The 19,521-nt window shown below is 36.9% G+C and overlaps 1 pseudogene; it reads left to right on the top strand.

The window, feature by feature from the left end:
* Positions 1-941: 941 nt before the first annotated feature.
* LOC112923741 (myosin regulatory light polypeptide 9 pseudogene) lies at positions 942-1,458 on the top strand (annotated as a pseudogene).
* Positions 1,459-19,521: the final 18,063 nt, after the last annotated feature.

Genomic DNA, 19,521 nt, shown 5'->3' on the forward strand with positions numbered 1-19,521 from the left:
AACATAGCAATCTATAAGAAGTTGAATCACACCTGAAGCTAATGTAACATTGTATGGCAACTATACTCAAATAAAACAATTAATTTTTTTTTTTTTAAAGAGCAGGTTTGCTTGTGCTTGGGCTTTGGGGAAAGACTAAATCTCTCCCCCGATATAATGTTATCTTGAGTATCTGCTTTGCATCTGTTTACTGTTTGAAACTGTATATTCTGCAGGGTGTGTAACTTGAAAAACTAGCATAGAAAATACTAACATGTCTCCAAGGAGAAAATACAAAATACTATGGAGAGACTGTCTGACAACTCAGGCAGCATGGGTTGAATATAGACCTAAGGAATATCTCACACTGAATGAAGATTAGCTCAGAAATTAAAAAAAAAAAAAAAAAAAAAACCTAAAATTCACGAGGAAATAATTAACCATGAGTGACAATCAGCAAATATTTTGAGTGGAATGAGTCACACTTTAATAACTTGAGATAATTGAAAATAGAAATTTTCTTGAAAAAGTAAGATACACAAGTTTACAATAATGAAAGATGTAAATAAATATATCAAATGGAAAGATCAAAGTTTATGAAAAAATTGTCAAATTTGAAATAATAAAGAAATGGAACTTCTGGATGTAAAAAAAATAAGTTAAAAAATTAATGGATAAGGTAAATATTGAATTAAACAAAGTTAACAAAGAATCCATAAACTGAGAGATAATTTGGAAATATGACAAAAAGGTACAGCTGAGAAACATGCAGAGTTGCAAAATATGAATGCAAGGTTAAGAGATATTCAAAATATGTCTAAAATAATTTCAGTAGAAATAATAAATAAAAAATAAAGAAAAAATTCAGATTTATAATGACTGGACTTGGTGGCTACAGCCAGGGCAGCGAGGGGGTCACCGAAGCGCTCCAATTCTCGCTGTGCAGGGATTGAACCGCCACCATGTCAAGCCAAAGGGCAAAGACCAAGACCAGCGCACAACATCCAATGTATTTGCCATGTTTGACAGTCACAGATTCAGGAGTTCAAAGAGGCCTTCAACATGATTGATCAGAACAGAGATGGTTCCATTGACTAGGAAGATCTGCATGATATGCTTGCCTCCCTAGGGAAAGATCCAACCGATGAGTATCTGGATGCCATGATGAATGAGGCTCCTGGGCCCATAAATTTTACCATGTTTCTCACGATGTTTGGTGAAAAGTTAAACAGCACAGATCCAGAAGATGTCATCAGAAATGCTTTTGCTTGCTTTGATGAAGAAGCAACTGGCACCATCCAGGAAGATTACCTGAGAGAGCTGCTGACAACCATGGGAGACCGGTTTACAGATGAGGAGGTGGATGAGCTGTACAGGGAAGCACCTATCGACAAGAAGGGGAATTTCAATTACATTGAGTTAATGTGCATCCTTAAACACGGAGCAAAAGACAAAGATGACTGAAAAGACCTTCAAATTCCAGCCTTATTCCAGTTCCTTATTGCCACTTTGGGTATTTCTGAGACTTTCTCTTAGAGTCTGTTGCACGCCCTTAGCTTTGCAGCTTTTGCCTTTCTTGTATTTATTCTCAGCCATTTGGGGCACATGCATCTCTATAATCAGACTGGAAATGGGACTTTTTATGATTTTCAGAATAGAAAATAGGGCAATTTAACTTACCAGCTCCCCTCCCCAAAATAACTGCAGTATACACAGAGTCAGTATATTTTTTCAGAGAAAGTTATTCACTCAACTTTTTCTGAACCATAATTAAACTTTATGATTAAAAAAAAGAATTATAATGACTGAGGCTTATAAAAACATAATGGTTCAAAAAGCATAAAATAACACCAAGAGATGATAAAGTAAATCCAAATGAAGTTATATCACGATGAAAATGCACCTCTCCCCCTCAAAAAAAAAAAATAGAACACAGAGAAAAATCTTTAAGTTAGTCAGGGAAAAAAATAGATGATTTATCAAGAAAGAACTTTTTTTTTTGGCAATAGCATTAATAAAGGCCAGAGGATAGTACCTTCTAAGTACTATGTGAAAATAACTTATAATGAGTAATGGCTGACTCAGATAAGTATCAATTCAAGACTAAGGCATATGGAAGGGAATGTCTGATATAAAAGATTTCATTTACATTTGTAGAGTTATAAAATAACTAATGAATTACATAGTTCATTAGATTTAAATTGAACCCAGTGGAAAAGATGAGTCAGGGAAAAACTAAACAAATATTAAAATATTTTGGTAATCTAAACCAATGTTGAATCAAAGTACAACTCCATAACAATAGCATGTAAGATGAATGGAATGATTAGAATAAGGCAATCCATTTTAAAATTTGGATTAATTAGACAACTCTCCTCTAAAATAAAAACAAACAGAAAGGAACAAAATTGATCAGTAACATTAAATAAGCTGAACAGTGTTTTAAATAAACTTCCAAGGGATCATCAGAGAGACGAATTCTGACAAGTGTGCGGGAAGAAAAAAATAATACTTGAAATAAGTTCACAGAAGGTAAAAGAACTTCAGCTACCAACAAAAATGCACTCATATTTTAAAAGTAATATATTAGCTTAAAAGTCTAACAATGTATTAAAATCTAAATTATGCACATGTAGGGCTTGTTCCAAGAATAGATAACTGAGGTTTATCTTAGCATAAATTAACATTAAATTTGGTAAAGAAGTAGTATACCATATTAACAAATTAAAGAGGGGGGAAAAACACTGGAGACTATAATAAATATTTATTGAACAATTACTTTGAGCTGTTCCCAATCAGTAGGTAAGAACAGTGATTAAAACAAAATATGTATTCTTAATGATTTCTTTCTTTTTTTTTATTGGAGTTCAATTTGCCAACATATAGCATAAAACCCAGTGCTCATCCCATCAAGTGCCCCCCTCAGTGCCCGTCACCCTGTCACCCCCCCTCCCCTGCCCACCTCCCTTTCCACCACCCCTAGTTCGTTTCCCAGAGTTAGGAGTCTCTCATATTCTGTCTCCCTTTCTGATTTTTCCCACTCATTTTTTCTCCTTTCCCCTTTATTCCCTTTCACTATTTTTTGTATTCCCCAAATGATTTATTTCTACTGGAGAAGAGAGTAAATCAAGTGAATGAATAAAATTCAACATTATGTAGGTAAGAGAAATATAAAATCAAAGAATGGTGAAATGAAATGTATGTGTGTAGAAGTGAATGAAGAAAAAACAAAAGACCCACATACAAAATCATCGTGGAAAAGACAGAAAGAAGTTTTACTTTAAAAAGCACAGAAGAGGGATGCTGGGGTGCCTCATCAGTTGAGCATTTGCCTTCGGCTCAGGGTGTGATTCTGGGGTCCTGGGATGGAGTTCCACATCAGGCTCCCTGTGTGCAGCCTGCTTCTCCCTCTGCCTGTGTCTCTGCCTCTCCCTCTGTCTCTGCCTCTCCCTCTGTGTCTCTCATGAATAAATAAAGTCTTAAAAAAAAAAAAAGCACTGTTATCCCTGGGTGGTTCAACAGTTTAGCGCCTGCCTTTTGCCCAGGGTATGATCTCAGAGTCCCAGGATCAAGTCCCACATCGGGCTTCCTGTGTGGAGCCTGCTTCTCCCTCTGCTAAAATTTGAAAATTTTAGCTCTCTGCTTCTCTCTCTCTCTCTCTGTGTCTCTCATGAATAAATAAATAAAATCTTAAAAAATAAAAAGCTTCTCTGCTTCTCTGTCTCTCTCTGTGTGTCTCTCATGAATAAATAAATAAAATCTTAAAAAATAAAAAGCACAGAAGATTGAAATATTTAGAAAAATTTGTAAAAAGTCAGGAAATTTCAGTATTGTAATGATGTAAACTCTCCCTAAATTGGTCTATAAATCAATACAAAAGTGTGACGTTAGCTGCAGGTTCTGGTATATGACCTTTGTCAGATTTGATAATTTCTTTTCTATTCCTAGTTTGCTATTAGCTTTTTTCAGGAATCAATATTGCATTCTTTATTTACCCCCTAATCAGATAATATGATTTACACATATTTTCTCTAGTGTCTGAAGAGCTTTTGTATCATTTTAGTTATTATTAATTAGTCATTTTTTAAATTAGTATTATTTTATTTATTTATTTATTATATTTATGTATTTTTCATACATTTTTGTAATGGGTTTTGGTACTTTTGTTTTAAAGAATCTGTTTTATCTAAGCTGTACAATTGTTAGAAATAATGTTGCTCATAACGATCCCTTTATTCTTTACTATTTGTAGATTCTCTAGGGATGATTTTTCTTTCATTCCTGATAAATTGTGTATACTGGTTTCTTTGCTTTTGCTGATCTTTTTGTCAATTTTATTGGTCTTCTCAAAGATTCAGGTTCTGGTTTTATTCATTCTGTTTTTTTTTTTTTTTTCAAATTCTCTGATTTCCTCTAAGATCTAATTACTATGCATGTATATATTTTCTTCTGATTACTAGGCACATATATATTTTGTTCTTTAGTTACCAGTCTTAAGTTGGAAGCTGAAGTCATTGATTTAGATATGTCCTTACATTTTATATAGACATGTAGAGATATAGATATCCTACTACTTAATGTTTTAGCACCATCCCTTACAGTCTAATATGTTATCTTTTTATTTTCATTTGGTTCAAATTCTTTCTAATTTCCCTTTCAATCTCTTCTTAACCCATCCATTATTTAGAAGTAGATTATTTAATTTCCATGTTTTGGGGGATTTTTCAGAGGGTTTCCTCTTATTGGTTTCTAATTTAATTTCACTGAGGTCAGACATCATTTATATGAGTACAATCCTTTTAAATTTATCAAGAGTTCATTTATGGTCCAGGATGTGGTCTATCCATAAAACTGTTTCAAATATCCTTGAAAATAATATGTATTTTGCTCATAGTGGGTGCAGTGTTATATAAGTATTATTATGTTGGTGATTAATAATTTTCAAGTCTATCATTTTTTTTTGATTTTTCTATTTGTTCTATTAATTATTGAGAGAAGAGTGTTGAAATTTCCAATACAATTTAGGATTTCTTCTCCTTAAAATTCTATCAGTTTTTGCATCATGTATGTAGGTGCATATTGTTGAGATTATGTTCTTAATTGACACTTCTGTTTCTAAAAACTAGTAGTATTTTTTAAATATTAAACTTTTTTGTTAAAGATTGTATTTATTCATTTTTGGGAGGAGGGAGAGAGAAGGAGGGAGAGGAGCAGAGGGAGAGATGGACAAGCAGACACAGGGCTCAATCCCACAAGCCAGAGATCATGTTCTGAGCAGAAATCAAGAGTTGGATACCTAACCAACTGAGCCACCCAGGCACCCCAAGAAATGGTAATTTTCTATCTCTACCAAGATTCTTTGCTTTTGAAGCTATTTTGCCTGACATGCTATATTTTAACTAGTATTAATATGGTATATCTTATAATATCATTTTACTTCGGAACTATGTCATTGTAGTTAACATGTATTTCTTGTAGGCAATGTATAATTAGATCATTTTTTCTTCTTTCTGAAAATCTCTGTGTTTAATTAGGGTGTTTTAGTCATCTGCAGTTAATATGATTATTGATATAGTTTTTAATCCTTTACCTTAATTTTGTTATTTTATAATTCTATTCTTTCTTTTGTTGATTTATTAGTGTAACGCTGTTAGGTGGTGGATGTTCTAGGGTTTAGTGGGTACATAGCCTTCAAATTCAAGAGCCTAGAGTACTCTCCTTAGTTTTCTCATACCTTAGCCATGGCCTAGAAACTCTTTCCTGGCAGTGTGCTGGCATCATTTAAGAGCTCATCTTATTTGTTTCCTGTTTTTCAGGAATTATTTTTTGTTGTTACCCAATGCCCAAAATCTAAACAAAACAACACAAAACTATTTTATTTATTTTTTCCATGTTTTTCTTTGAATCAGACAGAGACTACATGTGGTCCTTCTGAATCTTGGCCAGAAGCAGAAGTCTTTTAACATTTATTGAATGCTTACATCAATCCTTCTAAGTTAGGAAACTTTATTATTTTAATTTATCTACTAAATCAATATGGAATAACAAGCATTTTGCTTGAAGCATTTATTGCTTTTAATATTGCAAAAACAATTCTCTAGATAATACATATACAAACATATGGCTAGTATGAAAGTTGAAGAAAATTTAGCTCTTGATGAAACTGTCTTGACTTCAAACATAGGCTTAATTAATTTGAATCAATGGTGACAAATCGCTTCCACTGAAATCACATCATTACCAACAGCCTCTTATGGACAGAAGTGGAGACTAAGGTTGAAAATAAAATTATATTTTCATTTCTATCCTCTTTTCTCTATTGATAGGTATAATTAGGGCCATTCACCATTTGTTTTTTGCTCCACTGAGAAAAAGAGGCCACTAAGGGCCTCCTACTGTAACTCATAGAAACCAAAATTAAAACAGTTTTATTTCTATGGGTTCTTGCATTTAACAGTTTAAATAATTTTTAATCCTCTGCCCAAACTTTTAGCACTTATTTATCTAGTTTTTACTTATGATGCTACCATCCTGTGTATGGTGTATGACTGAAAGTGGACTTATATGTATATCTGATTTGCAGGAAATTTAATTAATTTCCTCATGTTTACGAACTTGCCCTGTTTTAGAAGCATGACTCTGTCTTTGTACAGCATCACAAACTGTACTTACTTCTCCTTCAGTTTCAATAAGATTCTTTGTTAAATCAATCCTCTTTGCCAGTGATCATGAAAATATCCTTTCCATTATTTTATGGAATCTCATTGCATCTGTCTTACAATGTATTTTCTATATCTTTTGGGACTTCCTCTCTGTTGATTTTCCATTGTTTTTGTTCTCTGTGATTCTTCACATCTGAACAAGCAGCTCAAGTTTCTCAAATTTTATTTTATAAAAGCCCTATATGACCATTCTTTTACATCTACCATAATATCTTTATACGTTTCTTTCTTTATTCTTTTTTTGAAAGAGAGGGTGACAGCAAGCAGAGGGAAAGGGGCATAGGGAGAGGAAGAGAGAATCTTAAGCAGGCTTCACAGGAGCCCAATGAGGGTTTCAATCCCACAACCCTAAGATTGTGATCCAAGCCAAAACCAAGAGTCCAATGCTCAACAACTGTGTCACCCTGAAAACCTTTCTATGTTCTTATCTTACAAATACAAATGTTTAGTTTTGATGTTCACACTTTGGTAATCCAAACTCAAATATCTATCTGCCTGTTGGGTAACTCATTTGCATGCCTGCAGTGACATCATTCTTAAAAATTTTTAAAAACACAATTGTTAAAGTTTTACCCAAATTTGATTTGGTTTCATTTGATTTGTTTCCTTATCTCTACTAATGGGATAAAAAGCAACTGAGTGACCAAAACTAGAAACCTGGGCATTTTCTGAGCTATTTTATTGTTTTACAACTTCACATCTACAATTACTTAATTTCTACAAGTAATTAATAGCAATATGAAGTCAATATTCATACTCAAATTTTTCTCAAGAGAATGTTGACTAGCAAGATGGAAGTCAATCTTTTGTAATCTAACATAGGAGCGACATTCCCTCAACATTGCCATATTCTATTGATTAGGAGCAAACCGTACAAGGAGAGGAGATTATATAAGAGATTATTGGGGCCAACTCTTGACTATCTGAAAAACATTCCATAAATAATGAGGATTTCAAGACCAATATTGCATTGAAGGATCAATGTCATTTTATTAAGGCTGGTTCAGAAAGTGCATTTTGGACCCTGGCCAAGGCAGCCTTCCTACTCCACAACCAGAAAAATGAACCTATTCACTCATTTATATATCTACCTCTTTGGGGTTGGGCCAGACCCAGTGGGCTTAGAGACAAAAGGGGTGGGGGGGGGAGGCTGAGCCTCTTGATGCCATATGGTTTTGAGCAATATCAGCATGAGAATAACCTATCAAAGAACCCAGTGATTTTATTCCTATTTCCATAAGGAGGAGAAATTTAACAATAAAGAAAAGTAAGACTCCCTCATTAGCTGAAAGAAATTTCTTGTTAGAAGAAATTCACAAAAAGTAAGAGAATGTTTTTTTCCTTGACATCTAAAAATCCACACATGACCACCATATTATCATATAGGCACTATTATTGTTTTATGGGATAGGTAAATTAATCTGTGGAATCAGTAGCTCTCTACTGAGATGTCATCATTTCTTGATACTCTAAAACATGGAAAATAATAATTCCAGCCTTGGAAAATCAATGGGTTCAGTTCTATAATTTTCTCTGACAAATCATCAGGTCATATCAATGCCCAATTTTATATTTGTTAATATTAAACAGAAGTACAACCCAGAATGACCTTCTTCATGCATCAGATGTGGACACTTTACTGTCAAAAGCAATTTTATTATTAAATTGTGGACTCGGTTGCTTTTGACTTTAAAGACTAATATTTGAAGTGAAAAATTTGCTAACCAGGAGTGTCTCAGGGGTCTTTGCACTGCACCAGACATCTGCTGCCCCTTCATTTACTTTTATTTCTCTGTTGTTATATCTTCAAATAAATCCATATTGATGCAGGAACTCTAGCTTCTGTATATGTCAGTGAAAATTTCATTACTTTCAACCACTCAACTTTGTAACGATCTTAAGATCACATCTCACTTCAGATCCAATTATTTTAAAGAAAGATAGTGATCTGTTATCCAGCTCTCTCACCAACAAAATACAAAGGAATTGATTGAATCATGGAGGTGAGATTCAGGTTAGATATAAGAAAGAGCTTCCTTATAGATAAGGTGATACCCAATGAGATAGCATTTTAAATTTTCAAATTATGTACCTTGAAATAGATCAGAAATAATATCATATATTGCATTTGAGAAAACAGGGGATCTTACTAAGTATCCTGTAGTTAAGCTTAATATTTTAATTGTTTTATAATCTCTATATAGTGAACTATTAACTAATATATCTGTTTGGCAGCTACTTTTTTCACAATTTTTCTCTCCCTACCTGTCACACTTTGCTATCTCTCATTACTTTCAGATATTTCTTCTTAAAGTCAACTGCTTCGCTTTGCATAGTGAAAAACTACATTGTATTTTAATGCAGTTGTTTATTTAATGCTGATTGTTTATTTCCAGCAAGATGTCAGATTCTCAATTTTAAAATGAATATGTTTAGGCAGTTATGTGCCAGATAAACAGTCTGATTCCAGATGGCTTAAACAAACTCAGTAGACATTTTTAAGTCAGATTGCCCTGTGCATCCCACATGGAAAATCTGTTGCTTAATTTTGTGTTTAAATATCAAATATTACAAAGATCCACAAATTAACAACTTAAATGTACATAATTATAGACAAGAATATACAAATATTTTAAGCAGTACATTTTTTAAATTTTATTTTTAATTAACTTTAAGCATTACTAGTTAGGAGTCAAATATAATCCTGAAAAAACTGTCCAGAAACCATTTGTAGAGTGTAAGTGTATATGTTATTTCTACACAGAAACAACTATTTATATATGTATTTCTATGTTTGCCTATTTCTATATTAAAATAGACTGATGCATTCATTTTAAGAACTAATCAGTCTCTAAGAAGTCAAGACCAAAACTACTCGAAGAGATTTGGCAAATTTCTGTCTGAGCAGTCAAACGATAAATTTGCTTAATGGCACAACTGCCTAAATTTTTATTTTCAAGCACTGTTTTAGGTACTGAAAATATAGAATAAATCAGAAAAATTTAATAACCAAAGAGCTTGTATTCTAACAAGGTAGAAAATATAATCAGTAAGTTAGAATAATTTTTGGATTGTGATAAATATTATGAAGGAAAGTTAGAATGATATAATGGAAAATTCTGTTGATGGGAAGGTTAGCCAGGGCTATTAGGCAGGACTTCAGTGAGAAGATGATATGTATGTAACTGAGGCCTAAAGGTAAGAAGGACTGAGCCACATGACAGGAGGGAAACAAGCTCTGAAGTGTACATTTGAAGCATGACAAAAAGTGCAAGGCATCTCTTGTCAACATGATCAAGAGATCAAAGGTGACTAGTGTCTTGTGAGCAAAGAAGAGAGAAGTTTCAGACAAGACTAAAGTGTGAGGAGGAGAAAACAAAAGACTACATGAATACTATTAGGTAATTCCATATATTTTCTGTGTATCTTTTAACTTTAGCAAGTTCAATTCCATTAGGGCTTGCAAATCTGCCATTATGGGATAATCATAACTTTTTTTTTTTTTTTTTTTTTTGCCTAGGTCTTAGTTCAAGTAATGAATCGTCCATGGTAAGGTTTGTCTGCCCGGTAAAAAGTATGAATACATTTCTTCCATCTCTGGGTGCTTATTGTGTGTCAGGTTCTGAGGTAAGCTTCATATTATATTATTTAATCTTCATAATAAAGCATATTTAGAAACATGTCAGTTTTATAATTGAGAAAACAAAGGATAATAGAAGTTACACAAAACAAATGGTCTGCATAATTCTGTGGCATATATTCTCTCTACTGCAAAATCACTCTTAACATATGACAGTCCTCCCAACCGTCCACCTTTTCTGTCTCTAGCCCCTGGCTTCCTGGTCTCTATAAGTGGCTGGAATAAGTTAGAAGAGAAAGATTCCTGGTATCTAATTTTCGAAATTGTGGGAGGCTATTGATTCCCATACAATAGCAAAAATAACTCAAGCCTGGCTCAGAAAAGTTTGTTTTCACAAAAATAAATATGTATGAAGCACTTTTCCCCATTATACTATTATTGATCATCACCTCTAAATTCAATTTATTCCCTATCACTGTAACAATCTAAACCTTACCATAAAAATTTAGATCTCCTAATAAGCAGTGGGCACAGATATACTAGCTTGAAGTGGGGGAAAAAACACATTTCCAATGAATATAATAAATGCTTTCTATTCCTCTAAGTTCACCTAGAAGTGGCAATCTCTAACATTTTGTGTGGACCTCTTGGGATATCTGATGGTATTCATGTTGAATTAGATTTAATTACACTAAAGTGTAGGAATACTTAATTTCCCAAACATGTTATGATTCTTACCCTAAAAAGTACACAGGTTAGGTTCAGTTGGCAGAACAGGACAATAACAACTTAGGTAACCCAAGAGAGGGGTACCAAGTAGTTGATAGAAGAAAGAGAGTCTAGCAGACAGTTTTGTTTTTTGAATACATGTTTTCAACATACTGTTACATTCCAGTCTTAAAAGATTAGAATATATAATATATACAATTATATTACTTAAACAGTATCAAAAATATAAATTGTCACAAAATGACTATAACAAGGTACTTCCATAAACTTCTTGAAGCAAGTTTTTGAAAAATATAGAGAAGACATGAATTAATGAAATTATAACGTTTATAATTATAACATTTATTCTATCATAAATGTCTATCGTTTATGATAGAATCAATAGGGTAAGGTTTTTATTTCTCTCCCAAAATAATCTAGAAAATTAGGGAAATTTTAATAAGAATGCTGAGTTTTTCACAGAGCTTGAAATATTGATTCTAAAATGTATTGGGAAAAGCAGGGGAACAAGAATAACTAATCATGTCTTGAAGAAGTACAAGGTTACAGAATTTGCCTTACCAGAGAGCTAGGCATAGTATCAAAGTATAGTAGGAATAAATGTGGAATTGATGTAGGAAAAGATAAACAAACCTGTGTAGCCCCCTTAAGACATTATAAACAGGCCCACATATACATTGGAGGTCCTTGGGAAAATCACGGTATTTTTACAAAATAGTGCTGGAAAAATTAGTTACCAGCTTTCGAAAAAAGAATATGATAATTTCTGCAAACACAAAAATTCATTTACTAGAGAAAAGAATTATGTTAAAATCATACAGTTAAAACACTGTCAGGAAAAAGAAGGAGAGTATCTGCATGACCAGACAGGTTAGTTATGCATTTCTTAAATAACACAAAAGGCAGCATAGCTTTAAAAAATGACATTTTAGGGCAGCCAAGGTGGCTCAAGGGCTTAGCACCGCCTTCAGCCCAGGGTGTGATCCTGGAGTCCCGGGATCAAGTCCCACATCAGGCTCCCTGATGGAGCCTGTTTCTCCCTCTGCCTGTGTCTCTGCCTCTCTCTCTCTCTCTCCATGAATAAATAAATAAAATCTTAAAAAAAAATGACATTTTATATTAAAACACAAAACTTCTATTTATCTAAGGACACCATAAAAGAAGGAAATAAGCTATTCACTGACAAGATACTTGCACACATATAAGCAACACTTATTAGTAACCAGAATGTATAAACTTCTACCAGTAAGTATCAAAACACTAACAACTTCGTACAAAAATTGCCAAAGGTTAAAAACAGGCAATCAATAGAATAAAAACAAATGGAATACAAACATATTCACTGATGCTCAACTTCACTTGAAACAATCAAATTCAATGAAAATTAGAATGAAATATAATTTCAACTCCATCAGAAACAGAAAGCACTAAAAAATCTAACACCATATCTTGAAAGGATTTGGAGCAACTGAAACTTTAATATATTGCTCGGGAAGCAACTATAATTCTTCTGGATAATTTGACAAGTTTTAGTAAAATTTACAATGAACATGCCTATGACTCAATTTAACTCAGACATCTTTAAAAATGTCTAGAATCTACATCAAAAACAAAAGTAAAATGTGCTTGTATTTTTAAGAATAAAGAACTCTAGGGATCCCTGGGTGGCGCAGCGGTTTAGCGCCTGTCTTTGGCCCAGGGCGCGATCCTGGAGACCCGGGATCGAATCCCACATCGGGCTCCCGGTGCATGGAGCCTGCTTCTCCCTCTGCCTGTGTCTCTGCCTCTCTCTCTCTGTGTGACTATCATAAATAAATAAAATTTAAAAAAAAAAAGAATAAAGAAATCTAAATTTTTATCAACAGCGATAATGAATGGAGCTGTATAATAAACTTTTTTTTAAATTAATTTTTATTGGTGTTCAATTTACCAACATACAGAAAAACACCCAGTGCTCATCCCGTCAAGTGTCCACCTCAGTGCCCGTCACCCATTCCCCTCCAACACCCGCCCTCCTCCCCTTCCACCACCCCTAGTTCGTTTCCCCGAGTTAGGAGTCTTCATGTTCTGTCTCCCTTCCTGATATTTCCCAACATTTCTTTTCCCTTCCTTTATATTCCCTTTCACTATTATTCATATTCCCCAGATGAATGAGAACATACACTGTTTGTCCTTCTCCGATTGACTTATTTCACTCAGCATAATACCCTCCAGTTCCATCCACGTTGAAGCAAATGGTGGGTATTTGTCGTTTCTAACGGCTGAGTAATATTCCATTGTATACATAAACCACATCTTCTTTATCCATTCATCTTTCGATGGACACCGAGGCTCCTTCCACAGTTTGGCTATTGTGGACATTGCTGATAGAAACATCGGGGTGCAGGTGTCCCGACGTTTCATTGCATCTGAATCTTTGGGGTAAATCCCCAACAGTGCAATTGCTGGGTCGTAGGGCAGGTCTATTTTTAACTCTTTGAGGAACCTCCACACAGTTTTCCAGAGTGGCTGCACCAGTTCACATTACGACCAACAGTGTAAGAGGGTTCCCTTTTCTCCGCATCCTCTCCAACATTTGTGGTTTCCTGCCTTGTTAATTTTCCCCATTCTCACTGGTGTGAGGTGGTATCTCATTGTGGTTTTGATTTGTATTTCCCTGATGGCAAGTGATGCAGAGCATTTTCTCATGTGCATGTTGGCCATGTCCATGTCTTCCTCAAGAGATTTCTCTTCATGTCTTTTGCCCATTTCATGATTGGATTGTTTGTTTCTTTGGTGTTGAGTTTAATAAGTTCTTTATAGATTTTGGAAACTAGCCCTTTATCTGATACGTCATTTGCAAATATCTTCTCCCATTCTGTAGGTTGTCTTTTAGTTTTGTTGACTGTATCCTTTGCTGTGCAAAAGCTTCTTATCTTGATGAAGTCCCAATAGTTCATTTTTGCTTTTGTTTCTTTTGCCTTTGTGGATGTATCTTGCAAGAAGTTACTGTGGCCGAGTTCAAAGAGGGTGTTGCCTGTGTTCTCTTCTATGATTTTGATGGACTCTTGTCTCACATTTAGATCTCTCATCCATTTTGAGTTTATCTTTGTGTATGGTGAAAGAGAGTGGTCCAGTTTCATTCTTCTGCATGTGGCTGTCCAATTTTCCCAGCACCATTTATTGAAGAGACTGTCTTTCTTCCAATGGATAGTCTTTCCTCCTTTATCGAATATTAGATGACCATATATTTCAGGGTCCACTTCTGGGTTCTCTATTCTGTTTCATTGATCTATATGTCTGTTTTTGTGCCAGTACCACACTGTCTTGATGACCACAGCTTTGTAGTACAACCTGAAAACTGGCATTGTGATGCCCCCAGACATGGGTTTTCTTTTTTAAAATTCCCCTGGCTATTCGGGGTCTTTTCTGATTCCACACAAATCTTAAAATAATTTGTTCTAACTCTCTGAAGAAAGTCCATGGTATTTTGAAAGGGATTGCATTAAACGTGTAAATTGCCCTGGGTAACATTGACATTTTCACAATATTAATTCTGCCAATCCATGAGCATGGAATATTTTTCCATCTCTTTGTGTCTTCTTCAATTTCTTTCAGAAGTGTTCTATAGTTTTTAGGGTATAGATCCTTCACCTCTTTGTTTAGGTTTATTCCTAGGTATCTTATGCTTTTGGGTGCAATTGTAAATGGGATTGACTCCTTAATTTCTCTTTCTTCAGTCTCATTGTTAGTGTATAGAAATGCAATTGATTTCTGGGCATTGATTTTGTATCCTGCCACGCTACCAAATTGCTGTATGAGTTCTGGCAATCTTGGGGTGGAGGCTTTTGGGTTTTCTATGTAGAGTATCATGTCATCAGCGAAGAGGGAGAGTTTGACTTCTTCTTTGCCAATTTGAATGCCTTTAATGTCTTTTTGTTGTCTGATTGCTGAGGGTAGGACTTCCAGATCTATGTTGAACAGCAGTGGTGAGAGTGGACATCCCTGTCTTGTTCCTGATCTTAGGGGAAAGGCTCCCAGTGCTTCCCCATTGAGAATGATATTTGCTGTGGGCTTTTCGTAAATGGCTTTTAAGATGTCGAGGAAAGTTCCCTCTATCCCAACACTCTGAAGGGTTTTGATCAGGAATGGATGCTGTATTTTGTCAAATGCTTTCTCTGCATCTAATGAGAGTATCATATGGTTCTTGGTTTTTCTCTTGCTGATATGATGAATCACATTGATGGTTTTATGAGTGTTGAACCAGCCTTGTGTCCCAGGGATAAATCCTTCTTGGTCATCGTGAATAGTTTTCTTAATGTGTTGTTGGATCCTATTGGCTAGTATTTGTTGAGAATTTTTGCATCCATGTTCATCAGGGATATTGGTCTGTAATTCTCCTTTTCGGTGGGGTCTTTGTCTGGTTTCGGAATTAAGGTGATGCTGGCCTCATAGAACGAATTTGGAAGTACTCCATCTCTTTCTATCTTTCCAAACAGCTTTAGTAGAATAGGTATGATTTCTTCTTTAAACGTTTGATAGAATTCCCCTGGGAAGCCATCTGGCCCTGGACTCTTGTGTCTTGGGAGGTTTTTGATGACTGCTTCAATTTCCTCCCTGGTTATTGGCCTATTCAGGTTTTCTATTTCTTCCTGCTCCAGTTTTGGTAGTTTGTGGCTTTCCAGTAATGCGTCCATTTCTTCTAGATTTCCTAATTTATTGGCGTACAGCTGTTCATAATATGTTTTTAAAATCGTTTGTATTTCCTTGGTGTTGGTAGTGATCCCTCCTTTCTCATTCATGATTTTATTAATTTGAGTCTTCTCTCTCTTCTTTTTAATAAGGTTGGCTAATGGTTTATCTATCTTATTAATTCTTTCAAAGAACCAACTCCTGGTTCTGTTGATCTGTTCCACAGTTCTTTTGGTCTCAATATCATGAGTTCTGCTCGAATTTTAATTAACTGTCTTCTTCTGCTGGGGGTGGGGTCTATTTGTTGCTTTTTCTCTAGTTCCTTTATGTGTAAGGTGAGCTTTTGAATTTGAGATCTTTCCAGTTTTTGAATGGATGCTTGTATTGCGATGTATTTCCCCCTCAGGACTGCTTTTGCTGCATCCCAAAGATTTTGAACGGTTGTATCTTCATTCTCATTAGTTTCCATGAATCTTTTTAATTCTTCCTTAATTTGCTGGTTGACCTTTTCATCTTTTAGCAGGATGGTCCTTAACCTCCACGTGTTTCTGGTCCTTCCAAACTTCTTGTTGTGATTAAGTTCTAATTTCAAGGTATTATGGTCTGAGAATATACAGGGGACTATCCCGATCTTTTGGTATCGGTTCAGACCCGATTTGTGACCCAGGATGTGGTCTATTCTGGAGAAAGTTCCATGTGCACTTGAGAAGAATGTGTATTCAGTTGAGTTTGGATGTAAAGTTCTGTAGATATCTGTGAAATCCATCTGGTCCAGTGTATCATTTAAAGCTCTCGTTTCTTTGGAGATGTTGTGCTTAGAAGACCTATCTAGTATAGAGAGAGCTAGATTGAAGTCACCAAGTATAAGTGTATTATTATCAAAGTATTTCTTCAGTTTGGTTATTAATTGGTTTAAATATTTGGCAGCTCCCACATTCGGGGCATATGTATTGAGGATTGTTAAGTCCTCTTGTTGGATAGATCCTTTGTGTATGAGATAGTGTCCCTCTTCATCTCTCACTATAGTCTTTGGGGTAAATTTTAATTTATCTGATATAAGGATGCAACCCCTGCTTTCTTTTGAGGACCATTTGAATGGTAAATGGTTCTCCAACCTTTTATTTTCAGGTTGTAGGCGTCCTTCTGTCTAAAATGAGTCTCTTGTAGACAGCAAATAGATGGGTCCTGCTTTTTTATCCAGTCTGAAACCCTGTGCTTTTTGATGGGGTCATTAAGCCCGTTCACGTTCAGAGTTACTATTGATAGATATGAGTTTAGTGTCATCATATCTATTCAGTCCTTGTTTTTGTGGATTGTTCCACTGAACTTCTTCTTAAAGGGGAATTTTAAGAGTCCCCCTTAAAATTTCTTGCAGAGCTGGTTTGGAGGTCACATATTCTTTCAGTTCCTGCCTGTCTTGGAAGCTCTTTATCTCTCCTTCCATTTTGAATGAAAGCCTTGCTGGATAAAGTATTCTTGGTTGCATGTTCTTCTCATTTAGGACCTTGAATATATCCTGCCAGCCCTTTCTGGCCTGCCAGGTCTCTGTGGAGAGGTCTGCTGTTACCCTAATATTCCTCCCCATAAAAGTCAGGGACTTTTTTTCTCTTGCTGCTTTAAGCATCTTCTCCTTATCTTTGGAATTTGCAAGCTTCACTATTAAATGTCGAGGTGTTGAACGGTTTTTGTTGATTTTAGGGGGGGATCTCTCTATTTCCTGGATCTGAATGCCTGTTTCCCTTCCCAGATTCGGAAAGTTTTCAGCTATGATTTGTTCAAATACATATTCTGGCCCTCTGTCCCTTTCGGCGCCCTCAGGAACCCCAATTAAACGTAGGTTTTTCTTCCTCAGGCTGTCATTTATTTCCCTTAATCTATCCTCATGATCTTTTAATTGTTTGTCTCTTTTTTCCTCAGTTTCCCTCTTAGCCATCAACTTGTCTTCTATGTCACACACTCTTTCTTCCACCTCGTTAAGCCTCGTCGTTAGGACTTCTAGCTTCGATTGCATCTCATTTAATTGATTTTTAATTTCTGCCTGATTGGATCTAAATTCTGCAGTCATGAAGTCTCTTGAGTCCTTTATGGTTTTTTCTAGAGCCACCAGTAGCTGTAAAATAGTGCTTCTGAATTGGCTTTCTGACATTGAATTGTAATCCATATTTTGTAACTCTGTGGGAGAGAGGGCTGTTTCTGATTCTTTTTTTTGAGGTGAGGTTTTCCTTCTAGTCATTTTGCTCAGTGCAGAGTGGCCAAAAACAAGTTGTATTGGGAAAAGGAGAGAAAGAGAGAGAAGGAAAGAAAAGAGAAAAAGAAAAAAGAGAAAGAAGAAAAAAAAGGGGGGGAAAAAGAGAAGAAAAAGAAAGAAAAAGAAAGAAAGGAGAAAAAAGAGGAAAAAAAAGGGGGGGTGAGGTGGGGGAAGCAATCAGAAATCAAGAAGAAAGAAAGAAAAAAAAAAGCACAAAACAAAACAAACAAAAACAAAACAACAAAAAAAAAACTAAACAAAACAAAAAAAACACGGGGGAGTATCTTCCGATTCTGTATACTTTAAGTCCCTTGACTTCCCTTGGAACTGGTCCGTGTCGCTGGTCTTCTGGGGGAGGGGCCTGCGGTGCTGACTCTCAGGTGTTAGCACTTGGGGGAGCTGCTCTGCCCCTGCCTGGTGCAGGGCTCAGTGGGGGTTGTTCACCCCGTGAGGCCCCGGGAGGAAGCCACAGTGGCGGGGGCAGCTCTGGGACCCTGGAGTCAGCTCCCGCAGTAACTCCGGGGCTCTCCGTCTGCAGGGCCTGGGGGCTCCCGGGGGGGGCCGCTGATCTGCTCAGTTCCAGGCAGGAGCGTCCTTGCTGTCCTGGGCCCTCCCGGCCTCTGCCTGTCCCGGGGGGAGGCCGGATCCTGGGCTGTGTCCCGGCGCCCTGTGCTCCGGGGCTGCGCTGTTGGATTCGCGCTCCCGCCCCGCAGCCCCCTCCGCGGAGCTGCCGCCCGAGCCCCTCCGAGCTGTTCCCGGAGCCGCGCCGCCCCCTCCGCGGAGCTTCTTCCTCCGCCCGAGCCGCCGCCGCCGAGCTGTTCCCGGAGCCGCGCCGCCCCCTCCGCGGAGCTTCTTCCTCCGCCCGAGCCGCCGCCGCTGAGCTGTTCCCGGAGCCGCGCAGCCCCCTCCGCGGAGCCGCCGCCCGAGCCCCTCCGAGCTGCTCCGGGTCCCGCCGAGCGCTGCAGTCCTTAGGGAGCTCGGCGCATCTCCCGGGGCGCAGTTCCTCTGTTACTGTCCCAGGGAGCCCGAGGGCATCCCCGCCTTTCTGGGGATCCTGCTCCAATTCCCCGGGAGGCCTTTCCGCGGGGAAGGTCGGTGCAGCTCCTGCTCCTCCGGGACGGGGCTCTCCTGTCCTGGGGACACTCGCCCCGGCCTCAGCCCGGCTCCTCGGGGCCCCTCCCCCTGGGAGGCCTTTTGTTTCCTTATTTCTTTTTCCCCGTCTTCCTACCTTGATAGAAGCGCGAACTCTTCTCACTGTAGCGTTCCAGCTGGTCTCTCTTTAAATCTCAGGCCGAATTCGTAGATTTTCAGGATGATTGGATGGTTTTCTAGGTAATTTGTTGAGGACAGGTGACCTGGGGACCCTGCTCTTCCGCCATCTTGCCCCTCCCTCTGTATAATAAACTTGAATGAATCAGACAGTATAATAGAAAAAAAGAAATTTTCATTTTTTAAGATTATTTATTTATTTTATATATATATATATAGAGAGAGAGAGAGAGAGAGAGAGAGAGAGGCAGAGACACAGGAGGAGGGAGAAGCAGGCTCCATTCCAGGAGCCAGACGCGGGACTGAATCCCAAGACTCTAGGA

The sequence above is a fragment of the Vulpes vulpes genome, chromosome 6 (genome assembly GCF_048418805.1).
Source record: "Vulpes vulpes isolate BD-2025 chromosome 6, VulVul3, whole genome shotgun sequence".
Lineage (NCBI taxonomy): Eukaryota > Metazoa > Chordata > Mammalia > Carnivora > Canidae > Vulpes > Vulpes vulpes.